General features: G+C 32.2%; 25 non-coding genes across 25 annotated transcripts; all 25 read right to left on the bottom strand.

Moving 5' to 3' along the window:
• Positions 1-484: 484 nt before the first annotated feature.
• Positions 485-566, bottom strand: TRNAS-AGA (transfer RNA serine (anticodon AGA)). Its single transcript has one exon. It is a non-coding gene; the product is annotated as a tRNA-Ser (tRNA).
• A 126-nt stretch (positions 567-692) lies between these two features.
• TRNAY-GUA (transfer RNA tyrosine (anticodon GUA)) lies at positions 693-782 on the bottom strand. Its single transcript is given in 2 exon segments — positions 693-728; positions 746-782. It is a non-coding gene; the product is annotated as a tRNA-Tyr (tRNA).
• Positions 783-1,875: 1,093 nt separating this feature from the next.
• Positions 1,876-1,957, bottom strand: TRNAS-AGA (transfer RNA serine (anticodon AGA)). The gene has a single exon. It is a non-coding gene; the product is annotated as a tRNA-Ser (tRNA).
• A 126-nt stretch (positions 1,958-2,083) lies between these two features.
• TRNAY-GUA (transfer RNA tyrosine (anticodon GUA)) lies at positions 2,084-2,173 on the bottom strand. Its single transcript is given in 2 exon segments — positions 2,084-2,119; positions 2,137-2,173. It is a non-coding gene; the product is annotated as a tRNA-Tyr (tRNA).
• A 1,093-nt stretch (positions 2,174-3,266) lies between these two features.
• TRNAS-AGA (transfer RNA serine (anticodon AGA)) lies at positions 3,267-3,348 on the bottom strand. The gene has a single exon. It is a non-coding gene; the product is annotated as a tRNA-Ser (tRNA).
• Positions 3,349-3,474: 126 nt separating this feature from the next.
• On the bottom strand, positions 3,475-3,564 carry TRNAY-GUA (transfer RNA tyrosine (anticodon GUA)). The gene is given in 2 exon segments: positions 3,475-3,510; positions 3,528-3,564. It is a non-coding gene; the product is annotated as a tRNA-Tyr (tRNA).
• A 1,093-nt stretch (positions 3,565-4,657) lies between these two features.
• Positions 4,658-4,739, bottom strand: TRNAS-AGA (transfer RNA serine (anticodon AGA)). The gene has a single exon. It is a non-coding gene; the product is annotated as a tRNA-Ser (tRNA).
• Positions 4,740-4,865: 126 nt separating this feature from the next.
• TRNAY-GUA (transfer RNA tyrosine (anticodon GUA)) lies at positions 4,866-4,955 on the bottom strand. Its single transcript is given in 2 exon segments — positions 4,866-4,901; positions 4,919-4,955. It is a non-coding gene; the product is annotated as a tRNA-Tyr (tRNA).
• A 1,093-nt stretch (positions 4,956-6,048) lies between these two features.
• On the bottom strand, positions 6,049-6,130 carry TRNAS-AGA (transfer RNA serine (anticodon AGA)). Its single transcript has one exon. It is a non-coding gene; the product is annotated as a tRNA-Ser (tRNA).
• Positions 6,131-6,256: 126 nt separating this feature from the next.
• Positions 6,257-6,346, bottom strand: TRNAY-GUA (transfer RNA tyrosine (anticodon GUA)). Its single transcript is given in 2 exon segments — positions 6,257-6,292; positions 6,310-6,346. It is a non-coding gene; the product is annotated as a tRNA-Tyr (tRNA).
• Positions 6,347-7,439: 1,093 nt separating this feature from the next.
• TRNAS-AGA (transfer RNA serine (anticodon AGA)) lies at positions 7,440-7,521 on the bottom strand. Its single transcript has one exon. It is a non-coding gene; the product is annotated as a tRNA-Ser (tRNA).
• Positions 7,522-7,647: 126 nt separating this feature from the next.
• On the bottom strand, positions 7,648-7,737 carry TRNAY-GUA (transfer RNA tyrosine (anticodon GUA)). The gene is given in 2 exon segments: positions 7,648-7,683; positions 7,701-7,737. It is a non-coding gene; the product is annotated as a tRNA-Tyr (tRNA).
• Positions 7,738-8,820: 1,083 nt separating this feature from the next.
• TRNAS-AGA (transfer RNA serine (anticodon AGA)) lies at positions 8,821-8,902 on the bottom strand. Its single transcript has one exon. It is a non-coding gene; the product is annotated as a tRNA-Ser (tRNA).
• Positions 8,903-9,028: 126 nt separating this feature from the next.
• On the bottom strand, positions 9,029-9,118 carry TRNAY-GUA (transfer RNA tyrosine (anticodon GUA)). Its single transcript is given in 2 exon segments — positions 9,029-9,064; positions 9,082-9,118. It is a non-coding gene; the product is annotated as a tRNA-Tyr (tRNA).
• Positions 9,119-10,201: 1,083 nt separating this feature from the next.
• On the bottom strand, positions 10,202-10,283 carry TRNAS-AGA (transfer RNA serine (anticodon AGA)). The gene has a single exon. It is a non-coding gene; the product is annotated as a tRNA-Ser (tRNA).
• A 126-nt stretch (positions 10,284-10,409) lies between these two features.
• On the bottom strand, positions 10,410-10,499 carry TRNAY-GUA (transfer RNA tyrosine (anticodon GUA)). Its single transcript is given in 2 exon segments — positions 10,410-10,445; positions 10,463-10,499. It is a non-coding gene; the product is annotated as a tRNA-Tyr (tRNA).
• Positions 10,500-11,592: 1,093 nt separating this feature from the next.
• TRNAS-AGA (transfer RNA serine (anticodon AGA)) lies at positions 11,593-11,674 on the bottom strand. Its single transcript has one exon. It is a non-coding gene; the product is annotated as a tRNA-Ser (tRNA).
• Positions 11,675-11,800: 126 nt separating this feature from the next.
• On the bottom strand, positions 11,801-11,890 carry TRNAY-GUA (transfer RNA tyrosine (anticodon GUA)). Its single transcript is given in 2 exon segments — positions 11,801-11,836; positions 11,854-11,890. It is a non-coding gene; the product is annotated as a tRNA-Tyr (tRNA).
• Positions 11,891-12,973: 1,083 nt separating this feature from the next.
• TRNAS-AGA (transfer RNA serine (anticodon AGA)) lies at positions 12,974-13,055 on the bottom strand. The gene has a single exon. It is a non-coding gene; the product is annotated as a tRNA-Ser (tRNA).
• A 126-nt stretch (positions 13,056-13,181) lies between these two features.
• Positions 13,182-13,271, bottom strand: TRNAY-GUA (transfer RNA tyrosine (anticodon GUA)). The gene is given in 2 exon segments: positions 13,182-13,217; positions 13,235-13,271. It is a non-coding gene; the product is annotated as a tRNA-Tyr (tRNA).
• A 1,093-nt stretch (positions 13,272-14,364) lies between these two features.
• Positions 14,365-14,446, bottom strand: TRNAS-AGA (transfer RNA serine (anticodon AGA)). Its single transcript has one exon. It is a non-coding gene; the product is annotated as a tRNA-Ser (tRNA).
• A 126-nt stretch (positions 14,447-14,572) lies between these two features.
• Positions 14,573-14,662, bottom strand: TRNAY-GUA (transfer RNA tyrosine (anticodon GUA)). The gene is given in 2 exon segments: positions 14,573-14,608; positions 14,626-14,662. It is a non-coding gene; the product is annotated as a tRNA-Tyr (tRNA).
• A 1,093-nt stretch (positions 14,663-15,755) lies between these two features.
• On the bottom strand, positions 15,756-15,837 carry TRNAS-AGA (transfer RNA serine (anticodon AGA)). The gene has a single exon. It is a non-coding gene; the product is annotated as a tRNA-Ser (tRNA).
• Positions 15,838-15,963: 126 nt separating this feature from the next.
• Positions 15,964-16,053, bottom strand: TRNAY-GUA (transfer RNA tyrosine (anticodon GUA)). The gene is given in 2 exon segments: positions 15,964-15,999; positions 16,017-16,053. It is a non-coding gene; the product is annotated as a tRNA-Tyr (tRNA).
• A 1,093-nt stretch (positions 16,054-17,146) lies between these two features.
• On the bottom strand, positions 17,147-17,228 carry TRNAS-AGA (transfer RNA serine (anticodon AGA)). Its single transcript has one exon. It is a non-coding gene; the product is annotated as a tRNA-Ser (tRNA).
• Between the last annotated feature and the right edge of the window lie 63 nt (positions 17,229-17,291).

Genomic DNA, 17,291 nt, shown 5'->3' with positions numbered 1-17,291 from the left:
TTTTAACTGTTTAATTGTTCAAGAAATAATGGAGCCCAAATATAATCTTGCAGCAAACCAAAATATGGAAAGCTAATTTCTTTATGTAAATTAAAATCAACTAATCAAAAATATGCCATATCAAAACACAATTTGTCTTGTATCTACCTTAGAACTCACAGATTAACAGATTAATCTCCTAACAATTGATCTTAATTTTGCACCTTCTAGTGTGCCAAATGTCTTTGATATTTTGCTAGATATACAAACATTTCTTTCAATGTTGACATTGAATATGCATTTCCAAATAAATAAAAGGTAATCAGTGTGGCTGCTAAGAGTGACTGGGCTTAGGCTCAATGAATGGAAGAAAATGTGTGAAAGATAAAAAAGAGAACAGACTGGCATCCCAAATATTTTGATGTACTAATGCCTGTTCTCACTCTTAGCATCACTAGCTGCAAGATTTGGTAAAATTTGAAGAAAAAGAAAACATCAATCTGCACGTAGTCGGCAGGATTTGAACCTACGCGGGGAGACCCCAATGGATTTCTAGTCCATCGCCTTAACCACTCGGCCACAACTACCTCACATGTGTTAAAGTGTTTATTTTAACATAATTAGGAGAAGGGTTTATGTTTTGCATGGTTTGCATGGTTTAGAATGTGTAAAATTACATAAATGGCCATCTAAGATAATAAAAAAAAATTGTTTCCTTCGAGCCGGAATTGAACCAGCGACCTAAGGATTGCTGTACCAAACTCCTCTACAGTCCTCCGCTCTACCAGCTGAGCTATCGAAGGTTCCCTATAGAAATCATCTACACTATATCTGATGGAGTGGACATGCAAAACTTTTCACTATCTAAAACTTACCCAATAAAGTAATTAAACTAGACAAAAGTTATTTATATGTTTATTCCTGTTTTGCATAAGCATCACAAATAATCATGCTTAATGATTTGCTAAATATCACCAGAAGTTTAACTTAAATTTGTTATTTTTCTATCATCTGGCAACAGCTAGTTTAGACAGCAGTTTTCATAGATCTTCCATCTGTAGCCACATTTACATCAAGATTAGAGATACTTTAAAATATCAACACTTTTTCACTTTTCAAATTTAGCTTGTTTTTTTAAGTGTTTAATTGTTGAAGAAATAATGGGGCCCAAATATAATATTGCAGCAAAACAAAATATAGAAAAAGCTACGTTGCATATGTAAATTAAAATCAACTAATCAAAAATATGCCATATCAAAATCGTATCTACCTTAGAACTCACAAATTAACAGATTTATCTACTAACAATTGGGCTTAATTTTGCACATTCTAATGACCAAATGTATTTGATATTTTGCTAGATATAGCTTTAAAACATCAACACTTTTTCACTTTTCAAATTTAGCTTGTTTTTTTAACTGTTTAATTGTTCAAGAAATAATGGAGCCCAAATATAATCTTGCAGCAAACCAAAATATGGAAAGCTAATTTCTTTATGTAAATTAAAATCAACTAATCAAAAATATGCCATATCAAAACACAATTTGTCTTGTATCTACCTTAGAACTCACAGATTAACAGATTAATCTCCTAACAATTGATCTTAATTTTGCACCTTCTAGTGTGCCAAATGTCTTTGATATTTTGCTAGATATACAAACATTTCTTTCAATGTTGACATTGAATATGCATTTCCAAATAAATAAAAGGTAATCAGTGTGGCTGCTAAGAGTGACTGGGCTTAGGCTCAATGAATGGAAGAAAATGTGTGAAAGATAAAAAAGAGAACAGACTGGCATCCCAAATATTTTGATGCACTAATGCCTGTTCTCACTCTTAGCATCACTAGCTGCAAGATTTGGTAAAATTTGAAGAAAAAGAAAACATCAATCTGCACGTAGTCGGCAGGATTTGAACCTACGCGGGGAGACCCCAATGGATTTCTAGTCCATCGCCTTAACGACTCGGCCACAACTACCTCACATGTGTTAAAGTGTTTATTTTAACATAATTAGGAGAAGGGTTTATGTTTTGCATGGTTTGCATGGTTTAGAATGTGTAAAATTACATAAATGGCCATCTAAGATAATAAAAAAAAATTGTTTCCTTCGAGCCGGAATTGAACCAGCGACCTAAGGATTGCTGTACCAAACTCCTCTACAGTCCTCCGCTCTACCAGCTGAGCTATCGAAGGTTCCCTATAGAAATCATCTACACTATATCTGATGGAGTGGACATGCAAAACTTTTCACTATCTAAAACTTACCCAATAAAGTAATTAAACTAGACAAAAGTTATTTATATGTTTATTCCTGTTTTGCATAAGCATCACAAATAATCATGCTTAATGATTTGCTAAATATCACCAGAAGTTTAACTTAAATTTGTTATTTTTCTATCATCTGGCAACAGCTAGTTTAGACAGCAGTTTTCATAGATCTTCCATCTGTAGCCACATTTACATCAAGATTAGAGATACTTTAAAATATCAACACTTTTTCACTTTTCAAATTTAGCTTGTTTTTTTAAGTGTTTAATTGTTGAAGAAATAATGGGGCCCAAATATAATATTGCAGCAAAACAAAATATAGAAAAAGCTACGTTGCATATGTAAATTAAAATCAACTAATCAAAAATATGCCATATCAAAATCGTATCTACCTTAGAACTCACAAATTAACAGATTTATCTACTAACAATTGGGCTTAATTTTGCACATTCTAATGACCAAATGTATTTGATATTTTGCTAGATATAGCTTTAAAACATCAACACTTTTTCACTTTTCAAATTTAGCTTGTTTTTTTAACTGTTTAATTGTTCAAGAAATAATGGAGCCCAAATATAATCTTGCAGCAAACCAAAATATGGAAAGCTAATTTCTTTATGTAAATTAAAATCAACTAATCAAAAATATGCCATATCAAAACACAATTTGTCTTGTATCTACCTTAGAACTCACAGATTAACAGATTAATCTCCTAACAATTGATCTTAATTTTGCACCTTCTAGTGTGCCAAATGTCTTTGATATTTTGCTAGATATACAAACATTTCTTTCAATGTTGACATTGAATATGCATTTCCAAATAAATAAAAGGTAATCAGTGTGGCTGCTAAGAGTGACTGGGCTTAGGCTCAATGAATGGAAGAAAATGTGTGAAAGATAAAAAAGAGAACAGACTGGCATCCCAAATATTTTGATGCACTAATGCCTGTTCTCACTCTTAGCATCACTAGCTGCAAGATTTGGTAAAATTTGAAGAAAAAGAAAACATCAATCTGCACGTAGTCGGCAGGATTTGAACCTACGCGGGGAGACCCCAATGGATTTCTAGTCCATCGCCTTAACGACTCGGCCACAACTACCTCACATGTGTTAAAGTGTTTATTTTAACATAATTAGGAGAAGGGTTTATGTTTTGCATGGTTTGCATGGTTTAGAATGTGTAAAATTACATAAATGGCCATCTAAGATAATAAAAAAAAATTGTTTCCTTCGAGCCGGAATTGAACCAGCGACCTAAGGATTGCTGTACCAAACTCCTCTACAGTCCTCCGCTCTACCAGCTGAGCTATCGAAGGTTCCCTATAGAAATCATCTACACTATATCTGATGGAGTGGACATGCAAAACTTTTCACTATCTAAAACTTACCCAATAAAGTAATTAAACTAGACAAAAGTTATTTATATGTTTATTCCTGTTTTGCATAAGCATCACAAATAATCATGCTTAATGATTTGCTAAATATCACCAGAAGTTTAACTTAAATTTGTTATTTTTCTATCATCTGGCAACAGCTAGTTTAGACAGCAGTTTTCATAGATCTTCCATCTGTAGCCACATTTACATCAAGATTAGAGATACTTTAAAATATCAACACTTTTTCACTTTTCAAATTTAGCTTGTTTTTTTAAGTGTTTAATTGTTGAAGAAATAATGGGGCCCAAATATAATATTGCAGCAAAACAAAATATAGAAAAAGCTACGTTGCATATGTAAATTAAAATCAACTAATCAAAAATATGCCATATCAAAATCGTATCTACCTTAGAACTCACAAATTAACAGATTTATCTACTAACAATTGGGCTTAATTTTGCACATTCTAATGACCAAATGTATTTGATATTTTGCTAGATATAGCTTTAAAACATCAACACTTTTTCACTTTTCAAATTTAGCTTGTTTTTTTAACTGTTTAATTGTTCAAGAAATAATGGAGCCCAAATATAATCTTGCAGCAAACCAAAATATGGAAAGCTAATTTCTTTATGTAAATTAAAATCAACTAATCAAAAATATGCCATATCAAAACACAATTTGTCTTGTATCTACCTTAGAACTCACAGATTAACAGATTAATCTCCTAACAATTGATCTTAATTTTGCACCTTCTAGTGTGCCAAATGTCTTTGATATTTTGCTAGATATACAAACATTTCTTTCAATGTTGACATTGAATATGCATTTCCAAATAAATAAAAGGTAATCAGTGTGGCTGCTAAGAGTGACTGGGCTTAGGCTCAATGAATGGAAGAAAATGTGTGAAAGATAAAAAAGAGAACAGACTGGCATCCCAAATATTTTGATGCACTAATGCCTGTTCTCACTCTTAGCATCACTAGCTGCAAGATTTGGTAAAATTTGAAGAAAAATAAAACATCAATCTGCACGTAGTCGGCAGGATTTGAACCTACGCGGGGAGACCCCAATGGATTTCTAGTCCATCGCCTTAACCACTCGGCCACAACTACCTCACATGTGTTAAAGTGTTTATTTTAACATAATTAGGAGAAGGGTTTATGTTTTGCATGGTTTGCATGGTTTAGAATGTGTAAAATTACATAAATGGCCATCTAAGATAATAAAAAAAAATTGTTTCCTTCGAGCCGGAATTGAACCAGCGACCTAAGGATTGCTGTACCAAACTCCTCTACAGTCCTCCGCTCTACCAGCTGAGCTATCGAAGGTTCCCTATAGAAATCATCTACACTATATCTGATGGAGTGGACATGTAAAACTTTTCACTATCTAAAACTTACCCAATAAAGTAATTAAACTAGACAAAAGTTATTTATATGTTTATTCCTGTTTTGCATAAGCATCACAAATAATCATGCTTAATGATTTGCTAAATATCACCAGAAGTTTAACTTAAATTTGTTATTTTTCTATCATCTGGCAACAGCTAGTTTAGACAGCAGTTTTCATAGATCTTCCATCTGTAGCCACATTTACATCAAGATTAGAGATACTTTAAAATATCAACACTTTTTCACTTTTCAAATTTAGCTTGTTTTTTTAAGTGTTTAATTGTTGAAGAAATAATGGGGCCCAAATATAATATTGCAGCAAAACAAAATATAGAAAAAGCTACGTTGCATATGTAAATTAAAATCAACTAATCAAAAATATGCCATATCAAAATCGTATCTACCTTAGAACTCACAAATTAACAGATTTATCTACTAACAATTGGGCTTAATTTTGCACATTCTAATGACCAAATGTATTTGATATTTTGCTAGATATAGCTTTAAAACATCAACACTTTTTCACTTTTCAAATTTAGCTTGTTTTTTTAACTGTTTAATTGTTCAAGAAATAATGGAGCCCAAATATAATCTTGCAGCAAACCAAAATATGGAAAGCTAATTTCTTTATGTAAATTAAAATCAACTAATCAAAAATATGCCATATCAAAACACAATTTGTCTTGTATCTACCTTAGAACTCACAGATTAACAGATTAATCTCCTAACAATTGATCTTAATTTTGCACCTTCTAGTGTGCCAAATGTCTTTGATATTTTGCTAGATATACAAACATTTCTTTCAATGTTGACATTGAATATGCATTTCCAAATAAATAAAAGGTAATCAGTGTGGCTGCTAAGAGTGACTGGGCTTAGGCTCAATGAATGGAAGAAAATGTATGAAAGATAAAAAAGAGAACAGACTGGCATCCCAAATATTTTGATGCACTAATGCCTGTTCTCACTCTTAGCATCACTAGCTGCAAGATTTGGTAAAATTTGAAGAAAAAGAAAACATCAATCTGCACGTAGTCGGCAGGATTTGAACCTACGCGGGGAGACCCCAATGGATTTCTAGTCCATCGCCTTAACCACTCGGCCACAACTACCTCACATGTGTTAAAGTGTTTATTTTAACATAATTAGGAGAAGGGTTTATGTTTTGCATGGTTTGCATGGTTTAGAATGTGTAAAATTACATAAATGGCCATCTAAGATAATAAAAAAAAATTGTTTCCTTCGAGCCGGAATTGAACCAGCGACCTAAGGATTGCTGTACCAAACTCCTCTACAGTCCTCCGCTCTACCAGCTGAGCTATCGAAGGTTCCCTATAGAAATCATCTACACTATATCTGATGGAGTGGACATGCAAAACTTTTCACTATCTAAAACTTACCCAATAAAGTAATTAAACTAGACAAAAGTTATTTATATGTTTATTCCTGTTTTGCATAAGCATCACAAATAATCATGCTTAATGATTTGCTAAATATCACCAGAAGTTTAACTTAAATTTGTTATTTTTCTATCATCTGGCAACAGCTAGTTTAGACAGCAGTTTTCATAGATCTTCCATCTGTAGCCACATTTACATCAAGATTAGAGATACTTTAAAATATCAACACTTTTTCACTTTTCAAATTTAGCTTGTTTTTTTAAGTGTTTAATTGTTGAAGAAATAATGGGGCCCAAATATAATATTGCAGCAAAACAAAATATAGAAAAAGCTACGTTGCATATGTAAATTAAAATCAACTAATCAAAAATATGCCATATCAAAATCGTATCTACCTTAGAACTCACAAATTAACAGATTTATCTACTAACAATTGGGCTTAATTTTGCACATTCTAATGACCAAATGTATTTGATATTTTGCTAGATATAGCTTTAAAACATCAACACTTTTTCACTTTTCAAATTTAGCTTGTTTTTTTAACTGTTTAATTGTTCAAGAAATAATGGAGCCCAAATATAATCTTGCAGCAAACCAAAATATGGAAAGCTAATTTCTTTATGTAAATTAAAATCAACTAATCAAAAATATGCCATATCAAAACACAATTTGTCTTGTATCTACCTTAGAACTCACAGATTAACAGATTAATCTCCTAACAATTGATCTTAATTTTGCACCTTCTAGTGTGCCAAATGTCTTTGATATTTTGCTAGATATACAAACATTTCTTTCAATGTTGACATTGAATATGCATTTCCAAATAAATAAAAGGTAATCAGTGTGGCTGCTAAGAGTGACTGGGCTTAGGCTCAATGAATGGAAGAAAATGTGTGAAAGATAAAAAAGAGAACAGACTGGCATCCCAAATATTTTGATGCACTAATGCCTGTTCTCACTCTTAGCATCACTAGCTGCAAGATTTGGTAAAATTTGAAGAAAAATAAAACATCAATCTGCACGTAGTCGGCAGGATTTGAACCTACGCGGGGAGACCCCAATGGATTTCTAGTCCATCGCCTTAACCACTCGGCCACAACTACCTCACATGTGTTAAAGTGTTTATTTTAACATAATTAGGAGAAGGGTTTATGTTTTGCATGGTTTGCATGGTTTAGAATGTGTAAAATTACATAAATGGCCATCTAAGATAATAAAAAAAAATTGTTTCCTTCGAGCCGGAATTGAACCAGCGACCTAAGGATTGCTGTACCAAACTCCTCTACAGTCCTCCGCTCTACCAGCTGAGCTATCGAAGGTTCCCTATAGAAATCATCTACACTATATCTGATGGAGTGGACATGTAAAACTTTTCACTATCTAAAACTTACCCAATAAAGTAATTAAACTAGACAAAAGTTATTTATATGTTTATTCCTGTTTTGCATAAGCATCACAAATAATCATGCTTAATGATTTGCTAAATATCACCAGAAGTTTAACTTAAATTTGTTATTTTTCTATCATCTGGCAACAGCTAGTTTAGAAAGCAGTTTTCATAGATCTTCCATCTGTAGCCACATTTACATCAAGATTAGAGATACTTTAAAATATCAACACTTTTTCACTTTTCAAATTTAGCTTGTTTTTTTAAGTGTTTAATTGTTGAAGAAATAATGGGGCCCAAATATAATATTGCAGCAAAACAAAATATAGAAAAAGCTACGTTGCATATGTAAATTAAAATCAACTAATCAAAAATATGCCATATCAAAATCGTATCTACCTTAGAACTCACAAATTAACAGATTTATCTACTAACAATTGGGCTTAATTTTGCACATTCTAATGACCAAATGTATTTGATATTTTGCTAGATATAGCTTTAAAACATCAACACTTTTTCACTTTTCAAATTTAGCTTGTTTTTTTAACTGTTTAATTGTTCAAGAAATAATGGAGCCCAAATATAATCTTGCAGCAAACCAAAATATGGAAAGCTAATTTCTTTATGTAAATTAAAATCAACTAATCAAAAATATGCCATATCAAAACACAATTTGTCTTGTATCTACCTTAGAACTCACAGATTAACAGATTAATCTCCTAACAATTGATCTTAATTTTGCACCTTCTAGTGTGCCAAATGTCTTTGATATTTTGCTAGATATACAAACATTTCTTTCAATGTTGACATTGAATATGCATTTCCAAATAAATAAAAGGTAATCAGTGTGGCTGCTAAGAGTGACTGGGCTTAGGCTCAATGAATGGAAGAAAATGTGTGAAAGATAAAAAAGAGAACAGACTGGCATCCCAAATATTTTGATGCACTAATGCCTGTTCTCACTCTTAGCATCACTAGCTGCAAGATTTGAAGAAAAAGAAAACATCAATCTGCACGTAGTCGGCAGGTTTTGAACCTACGCGGGGAGACCCCAATGGATTTCTAGTCCATCGCCTTAACCACTCAGCCACAACTACCTCACATGTGTTAAAGTGTTTATTTTAACATAATTAGGAGAAGGGTTTATGTTTTGCATGGTTTGCATGGTTTAGAATGTGTAAAATTACATAAATGGCCATCTAAGATAATAAAAAAAAATTGTTTCCTTCGAGCCGGAATTGAACCAGCGACCTAAGGATTGCTGTACCAAACTCCTCTACAGTCCTCCGCTCTACCAGCTGAGCTATCGAAGGTTCCCTATAGAAATCATCTACACTATATCTGATGGAGTGGACATGCAAAACTTTTCACTATCTAAAACTTACCCAATAAAGTAATTAAACTAGACAAAAGTTATTTATATGTTTATTCCTGTTTTGCATAAGCATCACAAATAATCATGCTTAATGATTTGCTAAATATCACCAGAAGTTTAACTTAAATTTGTTATTTTTCTATCATCTGGCAACAGCTAGTTTAGACAGCAGTTTTCATAGATCTTCCATCTGTAGCCACATTTACATCAAGATTAGAGATACTTTAAAATATCAACACTTTTTCACTTTTCAAATTTAGCTTGTTTTTTTAAGTGTTTAATTGTTGAAGAAATAATGGGGCCCAAATATAATATTGCAGCAAAACAAAATATAGAAAAAGCTACGTTGCATATGTAAATTAAAATCAACTAATCAAAAATATGCCATATCAAAATCGTATCTACCTTAGAACTCACAAATTAACAGATTTATCTACTAACAATTGGGCTTAATTTTGCACATTCTAATGACCAAATGTATTTGATATTTTGCTAGATATAGCTTTAAAACATCAACACTTTTTCACTTTTCAAATTTAGCTTGTTTTTTTAACTGTTTAATTGTTCAAGAAATAATGGAGCCCAAATATAATCTTGCAGCAAACCAAAATATGGAAAGCTAATTTCTTTATGTAAATTAAAATCAACTAATCAAAAATATGCCATATCAAAACACAATTTGTCTTGTATCTACCTTAGAACTCACAGATTAACAGATTAATCTCCTAACAATTGATCTTAATTTTGCACCTTCTAGTGTGCCAAATGTCTTTGATATTTTGCTAGATATACAAACATTTCTTTCAATGTTGACATTGAATATGCATTTCCAAATAAATAAAAGGTAATCAGTGTGGCTGCTAAGAGTGACTGGGCTTAGGCTCAATGAATGGAAGAAAATGTGTGAAAGATAAAAAAGAGAACAGACTGGCATCCCAAATATTTTGATGCACTAATGCCTGTTCTCACTCTTAGCATCACTAGCTGCAAGATTTGAAGAAAAAGAAAACATCAATCTGCACGTAGTCGGCAGGTTTTGAACCTACGCGGGGAGACCCCAATGGATTTCTAGTCCATCGCCTTAACCACTCGGCCACAACTACCTCACATGTGTTAAAGTGTTTATTTTAACATAATTAGGAGAAGGGTTTATGTTTTGCATGGTTTGCATGGTTTAGAATGTGTAAAATTACATAAATGGCCATCTAAGATAATAAAAAAAAATTGTTTCCTTCGAGCCGGAATTGAACCAGCGACCTAAGGATTGCTGTACCAAACTCCTCTACAGTCCTCCGCTCTACCAGCTGAGCTATCGAAGGTTCCCTATAGAAATCATCTACACTATATCTGATGGAGTGGACATGCAAAACTTTTCACTATCTAAAACTTACCCAATAAAGTAATTAAACTAGACAAAAGTTATTTATATGTTTATTCCTGTTTTGCATAAGCATCACAAATAATCATGCTTAATGATTTGCTAAATATCACCAGAAGTTTAACTTAAATTTGTTATTTTTCTATCATCTGGCAACAGCTAGTTTAGACAGCAGTTTTCATAGATCTTCCATCTGTAGCCACATTTACATCAAGATTAGAGATACTTTAAAATATCAACACTTTTTCACTTTTCAAATTTAGCTTGTTTTTTTAAGTGTTTAATTGTTGAAGAAATAATGGGGCCCAAATATAATATTGCAGCAAAACAAAATATAGAAAAAGCTACGTTGCATATGTAAATTAAAATCAACTAATCAAAAATATGCCATATCAAAATCGTATCTACCTTAGAACTCACAAATTAACAGATTTATCTACTAACAATTGGGCTTAATTTTGCACATTCTAATGACCAAATGTATTTGATATTTTGCTAGATATAGCTTTAAAACATCAACACTTTTTCACTTTTCAAATTTAGCTTGTTTTTTTAACTGTTTAATTGTTCAAGAAATAATGGAGCCCAAATATAATCTTGCAGCAAACCAAAATATGGAAAGCTAATTTCTTTATGTAAATTAAAATCAACTAATCAAAAATATGCCATATCAAAACACAATTTGTCTTGTATCTACCTTAGAACTCACAGATTAACAGATTAATCTCCTAACAATTGATCTTAATTTTGCACCTTCTAGTGTGCCAAATGTCTTTGATATTTTGCTAGATATACAAACATTTCTTTCAATGTTGACATTGAATATGCATTTCCAAATAAATAAAAGGTAATCAGTGTGGCTGCTAAGAGTGACTGGGCTTAGGCTCAATGAATGGAAGAAAATGTGTGAAAGATAAAAAAGAGAACAGACTGGCATCCCAAATATTTTGATGCACTAATGCCTGTTCTCACTCTTAGCATCACTAGCTGCAAGATTTGGTAAAATTTGAAGAAAAAGAAAACATCAATCTGCACGTAGTCGGCAGGATTTGAACCTACGCGGGGAGACCCCAATGGATTTCTAGTCCATCGCCTTAACCACTCGGCCACAACTACCTCACATGTGTTAAAGTGTTTATTTTAACATAATTAGGAGAAGGGTTTATGTTTTGCATGGTTTGCATGGTTTAGAATGTGTAAAATTACATAAATGGCCATCTAAGATAATAAAAAAAAATTGTTTCCTTCGAGCCGGAATTGAACCAGCGACCTAAGGATTGCTGTACCAAACTCCTCTACAGTCCTCCGCTCTACCAGCTGAGCTATCGAAGGTTCCCTATAGAAATCATCTACACTATATCTGATGGAGTGGACATGTAAAACTTTTCACTATCTAAAACTTACCCAATAAAGTAATTAAACTAGACAAAAGTTATTTATATGTTTATTCCTGTTTTGCATAAGCATCACAAATAATCATGCTTAATGATTTGCTAAATATCACCAGAAGTTTAACTTAAATTTGTTATTTTTCTATCATCTGGCAACAGCTAGTTTAGAAAGCAGTTTTCATAGATCTTCCATCTGTAGCCACATTTACATCAAGATTAGAGATACTTTAAAATATCAACACTTTTTCACTTTTCAAATTTAGCTTGTTTTTTTAAGTGTTTAATTGTTGAAGAAATAATGGGGCCCAAATATAATATTGCAGCAAAACAAAATATAGAAAAAGCTACGTTGCATATGTAAATTAAAATCAACTAATCAAAAATATGCCATATCAAAATCGTATCTACCTTAGAACTCACAAATTAACAGATTTATCTACTAACAATTGGGCTTAATTTTGCACATTCTAATGACCAAATGTATTTGATATTTTGCTAGATATAGCTTTAAAACATCAACACTTTTTCACTTTTCAAATTTAGCTTGTTTTTTTAACTGTTTAATTGTTCAAGAAATAATGGAGCCCAAATATAATCTTGCAGCAAACCAAAATATGGAAAGCTAATTTCTTTATGTAAATTAAAATCAACTAATCAAAAATATGCCATATCAAAACACAATTTGTCTTGTATCTACCTTAGAACTCACAGATTAACAGATTAATCTCCTAACAATTGATCTTAATTTTGCACCTTCTAGTGTGCCAAATGTCTTTGATATTTTGCTAGATATACAAACATTTCTTTCAATGTTGACATTGAATATGCATTTCCAAATAAATAAAAGGTAATCAGTGTGGCTGCTAAGAGTGACTGGGCTTAGGCTCAATGAATGGAAGAAAATGTGTGAAAGATAAAAAAGAGAACAGACTGGCATCCCAAATATTTTGATGCACTAATGCCTGTTCTCACTCTTAGCATCACTAGCTGCAAGATTTGAAGAAAAAGAAAACATCAATCTGCACGTAGTCGGCAGGTTTTGAACCTACGCGGGGAGACCCCAATGGATTTCTAGTCCATCGCCTTAACCACTCGGCCACAACTACCTCACATGTGTTAAAGTGTTTATTTTAACATAATTAGGAGAAGGGTTTATGTTTTGCATGGTTTGCATGGTTTAGAATGTGTAAAATTACATAAATGGCCATCTAAGATAATAAAAAAAAATTGTTTCCTTCGAGCTGGAATTGAACCAGCGACCTAAGGATTGCTGTACCAAACTCCTCTACAGTCCTCCGCTCTACCAGCTGAGCTATCGAAGGTTCCCTATAGAAATCATCTACACTATATCTGATGGAGTGGACATGCAAAACTTTTCACTATCTAAAACTTACCCAATAAAGTAATTAAACTAGACAAAAGTTATTTATATGTTTATTCCTGTTTTGCATAAGCATCACAAATAATCATGCTTAATGATTTGCTAAATATCACCAGAAGTTTAACTTAAATTTGTTATTTTTCTATCATCTGGCAACAGCTAGTTTAGACAGCAGTTTTCATAGATCTTCCATCTGTAGCCACATTTACATCAAGATTAGAGATACTTTAAAATATCAACACTTTTTCACTTTTCAAATTTAGCTTGTTTTTTTAAGTGTTTAATTGTTGAAGAAATAATGGGGCCCAAATATAATATTGCAGCAAAACAAAATATAGAAAAAGCTACGTTGCATATGTAAATTAAAATCAACTAATCAAAAATATGCCATATCAAAATCGTATCTACCTTAGAACTCACAAATTAACAGATTTATCTACTAACAATTGGGCTTAATTTTGCACATTCTAATGACCAAATGTATTTGATATTTTGCTAGATATAGCTTTAAAACATCAACACTTTTTCACTTTTCAAATTTAGCTTGTTTTTTTAACTGTTTAATTGTTCAAGAAATAATGGAGCCCAAATATAATCTTGCAGCAAACCAAAATATGGAAAGCTAATTTCTTTATGTAAATTAAAATCAACTAATCAAAAATATGCCATATCAAAACACAATTTGTCTTGTATCTACCTTAGAACTCACAGATTAACAGATTAATCTCCTAACAATTGATCTTAATTTTGCACCTTCTAGTGTGCCAAATGTCTTTGATATTTTGCTAGATATACAAACATTTCTTTCAATGTTGACATTGAATATGCATTTCCAAATAAATAAAAGGTAATCAGTGTGGCTGCTAAGAGTGACTGGGCTTAGGCTCAATGAATGGAAGAAAATGTGTGAAAGATAAAAAAGAGAACAGACTGGCATCCCAAATATTTTGATGCACTAATGCCTGTTCTCACTCTTAGCATCACTAGCTGCAAGATTTGGTAAAATTTGAAGAAAAAGAAAACATCAATCTGCACGTAGTCGGCAGGTTTTGAACCTACGCGGGGAGACCCCAATGGATTTCTAGTCCATCGCCTTAACCACTCGGCCACAACTACCTCACATGTGTTAAAGTGTTTATTTTAACATAATTAGGAGAAGGGTTTATGTTTTGCATGGTTTGCATGGTTTAGAATGTGTAAAATTACATAAATGGCCATCTAAGATAATAAAAAAAAATTGTTTCCTTCGAGCCGGAATTGAACCAGCGACCTAAGGATTGCTGTACCAAACTCCTCTACAGTCCTCCGCTCTACCAGCTGAGCTATCGAAGGTTCCCTATAGAAATCATCTACACTATATCTGATGGAGTGGACATGCAAAACTTTTCACTATATAAAACTTACCCAATAAAGTAATTAAACTAGACAAAAGTTATTTATATGTTTATTCCTGTTTTGCATAAGCATCACAAATAATCATGCTTAATGATTTGCTAAATATCACCAGAAGTTTAACTTAAATTTGTTATTTTTCTATCATCTGGCAACAGCTAGTTTAGACAGCAGTTTTCATAGATCTTCCATCTGTAGCCACATTTACATCAAGATTAGAGATACTTTAAAATATCAACACTTTTTCACTTTTCAAATTTAGCTTGTTTTTTTAAGTGTTTAATTGTTGAAGAAATAATGGGGCCCAAATATAATATTGCAGCAAAACAAAATATAGAAAAAGCTACGTTGCATATGTAAATTAAAATCAACTAATCAAAAATATGCCATATCAAAATCGTATCTACCTTAGAACTCACAAATTAACAGATTTATCTACTAACAATTGGGCTTAATTTTGCACATTCTAATGACCAAATGTATTTGATATTTTGCTAGATATAGCTTTAAAACATCAACACTTTTTCACTTTTCAAATTTAGCTTGTTTTTTTAACTGTTTAATTGTTCAAGAAATAATGGAGCCCAAATATAATCTTGCAGCAAACCAAAATATGGAAAGCTAATTTCTTTATGTAAATTAAAATCAACTAATCAAAAATATGCCATATCAAAACACAATTTGTCTTGTATCTACCTTAGAACTCACAGATTAACAGATTAATCTCCTAACAATTGATCTTAATTTTGCACCTTCTAGTGTGCCAAATGTCTTTGATATTTTGCTAGATATACAAACATTTCTTTCAATGTTGACATTGAATATGCATTTCCAAATAAATAAAAGGTAATCAGTGTGGCTGCTAAGAGTGACTGGGCTTAGGCTCAATGAATGGAAGAAAATGTGTGAAAGATAAAAAAGAGAACAGACTGGCATCCCAAATATTTTGATGCACTAATGCCTGTTCTCACTCTTAGCATCACTAGCTGCAAGATTTGGTAAAATTTGAAGAAAAAGAAAACATCAATCTGCACGTAGTCGGCAGGATTTGAACCTACGCGGGGAGACCCCAATGGATTTCTAGTCCATCGCCTTAACCACTCGGCCACAACTACCTCACATGTGTTAAAGTGTTTATTTTAACATAATTAGGAGAAGGGTTTATGTTTTGCATGGTTTGCATGGTTTAGAATGTGTAAAATTACATAAATGGCCATCTAAGATAATAAAAAAAAATTGTTTCCTTCGAGCCGGAATTGAACCAGCGACCTAAGGATTGCTGTACCAAACTCCTCTACAGTCCTCCGCTCTACCAGCTGAGCTATCGAAGGTTCCCTATAGAAATCATCTACACTATATCTGATGGAGTGGACATGTAAAACTTTTCACTATCTAAAACTTACCCAATAAAGTAATTAAACTAGACAAAAGTTATTTATATGTTTATTCCTGTTTTGCATAAGCATCACAAATAATCATGCTTAATGATTTGCTAAATATCACCAGAAGTTTAACTTAAATTTGTTATTTTTCTATCATCTGGCAACAGCTAGTTTAGAAAGCAGTTTTCATAGATCTTCCATCTGTAGCCACATTTACATCAAGATTAGAGATACTTTAAAATATCAACACTTTTTCACTTTTCAAATTTAGCTTGTTTTTTTAAGTGTTTAATTGTTGAAGAAATAATGGGGCCCAAATATAATATTGCAGCAAAACAAAATATAGAAAAAGCTACGTTGCATATGTAAATTAAAATCAACTAATCAAAAATATGCCATATCAAAATCGTATCTACCTTAGAACTCACAAATTAACAGATTTATCTACTAACAATTGGGCTTAATTTTGCACATTCTAATGACCAAATGTATTTGATATTTTGCTAGATATAGCTTTAAAACATCAACACTTTTTCACTTTTCAAATTTAGCTTGTTTTTTTAACTGTTTAATTGTTCAAGAAATAATGGAGCCCAAATATAATCTTGCAGCAAACCAAAATATGGAAAGCTAATTTCTTTATGTAAATTAAAATCAACTAATCAAAAATATGCCATATCAAAACACAATTTGTCTTGTATCTACCTTAGAACTCACAGATTAACAGATTAATCTCCTAACAATTGATCTTAATTTTGCACCTTCTAGTGTGCCAAATGTCTTTGATATTTTGCTAGATATACAAACATTTCTTTCAATGTTGACATTGAATATGCATTTCCAAATAAATAAAAGGTAATCAGTGTGGCTGCTAAGAGTGACTGGGCTTAGGCTCAATGAATGGAAGAAAATGTGTGAAAGATAAAAAAGAGAACAGACTGGCATCCCAAATATTTTGATGCACTAATGCCTGTTCTCACTCTTAGCATCACTAGCTGCAAGATTTGGTAAAATTTGAAGAAAAAGAAAACATCAATCTGCACGTAGTCGGCAGGATTTGAACCTACGCGGGGAGACCCCAATGGATTTCTAGTCCATCGCCTTAACCACTCGGCCACAACTACCTCACATGTGTTAAAGTGTTTATTTTAACATAATTAGGAGAAGGGTTTATGTTTTGCATGGTT

The sequence above is a fragment of the Taudactylus pleione genome, unplaced genomic scaffold, assembly GCF_031769625.1.
Source record: "Taudactylus pleione unplaced genomic scaffold, aTauple2 ptg000050l, whole genome shotgun sequence".
Classification (NCBI taxonomy): domain Eukaryota; kingdom Metazoa; phylum Chordata; class Amphibia; order Anura; family Myobatrachidae; genus Taudactylus; species Taudactylus pleione.
The sequence above is the reverse complement of the archived record's forward strand: the minus strand, read 5'-3'. Positions and strand labels throughout refer to the sequence as shown.